Source organism: Mandrillus leucophaeus, unplaced genomic scaffold, assembly GCF_000951045.1.
Source record: "Mandrillus leucophaeus isolate KB7577 unplaced genomic scaffold, Mleu.le_1.0 Scaffold134, whole genome shotgun sequence".
NCBI classification, from domain to species: domain Eukaryota; kingdom Metazoa; phylum Chordata; class Mammalia; order Primates; family Cercopithecidae; genus Mandrillus; species Mandrillus leucophaeus.
This window is the reverse complement of record NW_012101299.1, coordinates 4,307,346-4,313,537: the sequence shown is the minus strand read 5'-3', so window position 1 is coordinate 4,313,537 and position 6,192 is coordinate 4,307,346.

Genomic DNA, 6,192 nt, shown 5'->3' with positions numbered 1-6,192 from the left:
CCCCGGGCCGCGCCCCTCAGGCCTGTCCGTTCAGCTCCTCCCGGAGGCCCGGATTTGCGCGTTCTCAGTGTTTACAGGGCGAATGAATGAATACGGAAATGAAGTGGGCCTCATGCTGGGTTCAGCCGGCGCATAAAGTCCGTGTGTCCGCGGGGTCAGGCCCTGGGAGGATCCCAGCCCAGGGTCCCAAGGAGGAAAATCGCCCAGAGCAGACCCTGGCAAGGCCCTTACGGCCACCGCGGTCACCCCCGAGGGGAGGAGAGGGGCCCTGGTGGCAGCACAGGCCCAGCAGGGTGTCCCTAGGGCTGGGGTCTCTGGTCCCAGGGGCCCCTGAGTGGGGGAGGCGGGGGCAAGGGCGCTGCAGGGAGGGGAGGCCCCTGCAGATCCAAGTGGGCCCCACCTCAAAGGAAGGGATCCTTCGACTGGGGGTCCTGGGAGAAGATAAAGACCGCCCCAGGCCCATTCTTTCTGAACTGGAAGCCTCAGCAAAGATAAGAATGAAGTAAGATAAATATGCCCCCACATTAGAAAGTTCCAAGCTTCTTCAAGTGGGTTTGACAGAATTTCCAACTCCAGTCTTTCCTCTGAACTAGGCAGTGTTCCTCAAAAATGGAACTCAGCCTGCTGGTGACCAGAAGCCTAACTCACCGGTGACACCAGCAGTGGTTAGCACATGGTTCCTATGCTAAGTGTCATATGCTGTATTCTTACAATAAAGTGGGCTAGAGGAGGAGGGGCAGGCGGAAGGCGAGGTGAGAGGCCGGCACACTCAATAGAAGGTAACTTCCATGGAAAACCACCCACGCTTCAGTGGACCTGCACGGCTCAGACCGTGTTATGCAAGGGTCAGCTGTATACAGTTTCTTATTTCTAAGTATATTCACAAGATTGTGCAGCCACCACCACCAACTCCGGAACATTCTCATCAGCCCCCAAAGAAGCCCTGTACCCATCAGCTGTCACTGCCTGTCTCTTCCCCGCTAAGCCCTAACAAGCACCAGTCTGCTCCCGGCCTCTGCGGACGTTCCTGTGCCGGACACTTCAGGTCAGAGAGTCACCAGGTCAGGGGGTCACCCGGCATGTGTCCTTTTGTATCTAACATCCCTGAGGCGCACCCGTGCTACAGTGTGTTACCACATTTTTACTTTACTTTTATTATTATTCTTGAGACGGAGTCTCGATCTGTCGTCCAGGCTGGAGTGCAGTGGTGCAATCTCGGCTCACTGCAAGCTCCGCCTCCCGGGTTCAAGCCCTTCTCCTGCCTCAGCCTCCCGAGTAGCTGGGACTACAGGCGCCCACCACCAGGCCCGGCTAATTTTTTTTGTATTTTTAGTAGAGACGAGGTTTCACCATGTGAGCCAGGATGGTCTCAATCTCCTGACCTTGTGATCCGCCCGCCTCGGCCTCCCAAAGTGCTGGGATTACAGGCGTGAGCCACCGCGCCTGGCCCACACTTCCTTTTACAACCAAGTCCTATTCCACTGCATGGAGGGGCCACATAATGTCGATTCTGTCCTCAGCGGATGAACACTTGTGTGTTTCCATCCTTTGACTATCGTGAGTAATGCAGCTATGAACACCTGTGCACAAGTCTGTGTGTGGACACGGGGTTTCACACTGTGGACACTTGGAGTGCAGTGGTGCCACTCACAGCTCACTGCAGCCTCCACCTCCCGGGTTCACGCCATCCTCCTGCCTCTGCCTCCAGAGTAGCTGGGACCACACGTGTGCACCACCACGTCCTGCTAACCTTTCTGTTTTTTGTAGAGATGGGGTTTTGCCATCTTGCCCAGGCTGGTCTCAAACTCCTGGCCTCAAGCAATCCACCCGCCTTGGCCTCCCAAAGTGCTGGGATTACAGGCATGAGCCCGGGTGCCCGGCCAGGTTTCCCTTCTCTACTGTAAACCTAGTAGTAACTGCTGACTTGCTGCTAACTCTGTGTGTAACCTTTGAGGAACTAATGCAATGGGATTTTAAACTTTAACATTTCTGCTGGGCGAGGTGGCTCATGCCTGTAATCCCAGCACTCTGGGAGGCCAAGGTGGGCGGATCACCTGACGTGAGGAGTTCGAGACCAGCCTGGACATGGCAAAATCCTATTAAAAATACACAAATTAGCTGGGCGTGGTGGCGGGCACCTGTAATCCCAGCTATGTGGGAGGCTGAGGCAGGAGAATCACTTGAACCCAGGAGGCAGAGGTTGCAGTGAGCCGAGATTGCACCATTGCACTCCAGCCTGGGCAACAAGAGGGAAGCTCCATCTCAAAAACGTTAACATTTCTCTTAAAAGGTTAGCTTTATATTGCTCTTTGAATAGCCACCTCCTGATGAGGAGACACAAGCAGTGCAAGCCTGCTGACTCTGGCTGTGGGTGCAGCAGGGACCCGGGTGAAGATCACCTTCCAGACCGCAGGCCCTTCCACTCGCAGTGCCCACTCCTGACCACCAGATGGAGCCCAGGCACTGCCCAGGACCACGCAGCCCACCCGGGGTCTGGAGCAGGCAAGGCAGGCACTTGCTGGACACACGGGCAGCTGCCCACAGTGCGACCACCAGAGAGGCGCCCACTACTACCCTGAGCTGGGGCCGGCTGGCAGCCGCAGGGAGGCTCTCGTGAGAAAAATGGGGGTCCAAGAATTGAGGGTGGAAACCATACAGGGGCTAACATGAAATTTACCGTAGTTAGCAAGACGGTTCTCCATAGATGCGGCAAATTCAAGCACTCAAGTATTTACTGAGCACCTACTGTGTGCAAGGCGTTACTCTATGTGCTTGGTAAACAGCAATTTACTAAACTCCCACCCTCCATGAAACTTACATGGTGGGGGAGAAATGAGTGAAGTACATGGTGTATTAGACCAAAACCAGCACTCCAGAGAAAGAGACCAACAAGAGAGGATGGATGTGCTGAGGTCAGGGGGGGTGCGTTTTAAATAGACTGTTGGCGGGGAGGGGGAGAGGTGGCACTGGGCAAAACTGCTGCAGAACACGACATCAGCCACGCCCCACAGCACAGCACACACCCCAGGGCTCCAAGCTGGGGAGGGGTGTGGTCTGATGGCACCAGGGGCGAATCACAGGTTGTCAGCATTCCCCACAGCTGGGGACGCACTGGAAGGTCTTGCCCAGAGTGTCATGGACTGACTTGAGATCAGGGTCACTTTGGCAGTGGGCAGGGACCGAGGATGGAGGACACTTTGCTGCGAATATAAGCCAATGGCTTGGGACAGGGAGTGGCAGAGAAAGTGGCAGGAAGGCCTCAGGTGTTGTTGGGAGGGTCTGTGATGCAGCAGTAGGTGTTGAGTGGGAGAAGGCAAGGCTGACCCGAGGAGGGCCAGGTGCCTAGGGACAGCCTACGTGTCGGGAACACAGGACGCAGTCCGGGCTGCATCTGGCTCTGGGCTGCTATTAGCCTCTAGAAACCCGTCATTAGCTTATAACTGAGGGGCCCTTCCCTGCTTTTTTTTTTTAAGACGGAGTCTTGCTCTGTCACCCAGGCTAGAGTGCAGTGGCGCTATCTCGGCTCACTGCAACTTCCGCCTCCTGGATTCATGCCATTCTCCTGCCTCAGCCTCCCCAGTGGCTGGGACTACAGGCGCCTGCCACCACGCTCCGCTGATTTCTTTGTATTTTTAGTAGAGACGGGGTTTCACCGTGTTAGCCAGGATGGTCTTTATCTCCTGACCTCGTGATCCGCCTGCCTCCGCCTCCCAAAGTGCTGGGATTACAGGTGTGAGCCACCGCGCCTGGCCGAGGGCCTTCTTTATGTTCAAAATACTAAGCTGAAGATCCCTTGACACCAATTTTACGGTTCAGATTGGTGCTCCCACCACCAGCTTCGTCTTCCCTGACCCCCGAGGGGGCAAAAGCAAAAGCAGAGGCTCGAAGGGCTGTGGGCCAGGCCGCAGTCGTGCAGTCGGCAGCTGTGCCCAGGACCCATCCTCCATGGAGCCTGGATGGCACGTACAGCTGGAGGTACCGGCCCAGGTGCTGCCGGCATCAAGATTCCCCAGAGCACCAGAACTGAACTCCAGGCAAATCAGCTGGAATGGCCTGCAACTCCCACCCTAGAAATTTTTCACACTGAAAAGGATTTTCTGAGAATGTCTAATTGTTTTCCAGAAATCATTTGGGAAGGATTATCCAAGACACTTTAAAAAATACAGACTGCTAGGCCCCCACCCCTAGAGACACAATCACCTTCGGGAAGGGCTGGGAACACTGACCTGGTACATCCCTCGTTTTACTGGGTCAAAGGAAAGGCTTGTTCAAGTCTGTGTGGGCAACAGCCAAGTACAACCAGAACACGTTTCCAAATCCCCAAGGGTCTACCTACCACACAAAACAAACACAGCCAGCTCAACGGTGCTGCCCAAACAAACAGGCCCACGTCCTGAGCCCCAGAATGTGTACATGGTCGTATCTGGAAAAAGTCTTTGCAGATGTAACTGAGGATCTTGAGATGAGATCATCCTGGATTACTGGGGTGTCTTTATAGGAGAAAGGCAGGACACTGGAGACAGGGGGAGAAGACACCAGCTCCCAGAAGCTGGAGGAGACAAAGGGGTCCTCCCTGAGGCTGTGAGGCCTCCTGATCCCTGGAGAGGAGAAATGCTGCTGCTTTAAGCCACCTGATTTGTGGTAATTTGCTATGGCAGCCACAGGGAGCTGATGACCACGAACACGATGCCATTTTAAGAACGACCACCTCCCCCCACACTTGAATGAGCTCTACCAGCTCTGGTCCTGTCAAGTCTGTGGTTCTGTGGATGTGAGCACGACAGCATCCATTCAGTCATCACCTCCAACTCATCAGTCCATCAGCACCATCCCAGTACCTAGCACAGCGCGCGCATGGAGTGATGCCGGCCAGTTCACACGCGGGTCCTGAGCTGTGAAGGCGTGGAGCGCCCATCATGGAGGTAGACTTCTGTCTGCAATCCTGGCAGTTCAAGGAGACGCCTGGACCTTGTGCTACACAAATCTGAGAAACATTCCCAGCAACTGAATCCTTTGGGTGACTCAATATGTGAACACCCTCCACAATAAATTCAAGACTGAAAACAGGCTGTTTCTCATGACATAAAATTGCCTTAATGAGCACAACAGATGTGCCTTCATTCTGGATCGTGCAGGAAGAAAAACCCAACGACTTCTGCTGTTTGCCTCTAGGCAGCACCAGTTGGCTGGCTATGGTTCCCTCCTGTGACACCCTTCGAGCCTCTGCTCTTGCTTTTTCCCACTCCTGGGTCAGGGAAGACGAGGCTGGTGGTGGGAGCTCCTATCTGAACCCGAAAATTGGTGTCAAGAGATCTTCAGCTCAGTATTTTGAACATAAATAAGGCCTTCAGTTATAAGCTAATGATGGACACTGCCTCCTGTCAACATTTAGAAGTGGGCAATCGATGAATCCAAACCACAGCAGTCCATCTCGGTAATCAGAACGTGAACCATCCTTTTAAAGCAAAAGTGGGGCCGGGTGCAGTGGCTCACGCCTGTAATCCCAGCTACTCGGGAGGCTGAGGCAGGAGAATCACTCGAACCCCGGAGGCGGAGGTTGCAGTGAGTCCAGATAGTGCTACTGTACTCCAGCCAGGGCAAACGAGCAAGACTGTCTCCAAAAAAAAAAAAAAAAAAAAAAGCACATAAAAAGAGATCAGTATTTAAAGAGATTACTGTTTTCTGCCTACTTCTGCAGAAGAAAAAGGAGTAGTAATGTAGAAACGTTGCCTTTATACAGCAACATTTTCATCATTAGGACCTTGATCAAAACTATTCTAACCTTGTAAGCTGTTGGAGCTTCTGAAGATGCGATGTTTGCAACCTATGATGCCAGTCACCTAGGGAGACAAATTCAAACATGGTTCTATTGTGTTCACAGTATGTTAAAGTCAAAAGCCTGTCTGCAATGCCCATCACATCTCCAGAATGCTCCCGTGAAACCTAAGCCTCTAGACTGTTCCTGTTCCACAGATCAATCAGCCGAGGCACAAAGCACTTAGCCTCAAGAACTTACCCTCAGAATTTTCTGCAAGCAGAGACCTTTGTGTAGTCAGTGCCTTTTCCCACCTGGACATGCTGGTCACCAGTCTCTTCAGGTCACCAACTTTGGCCACCATCCAAGCACCAGGAACCCCCGCCCCCCCCGATAATTTTTAATTTTTTTTGTATTTTTAGTAGAGACGAGGTTTC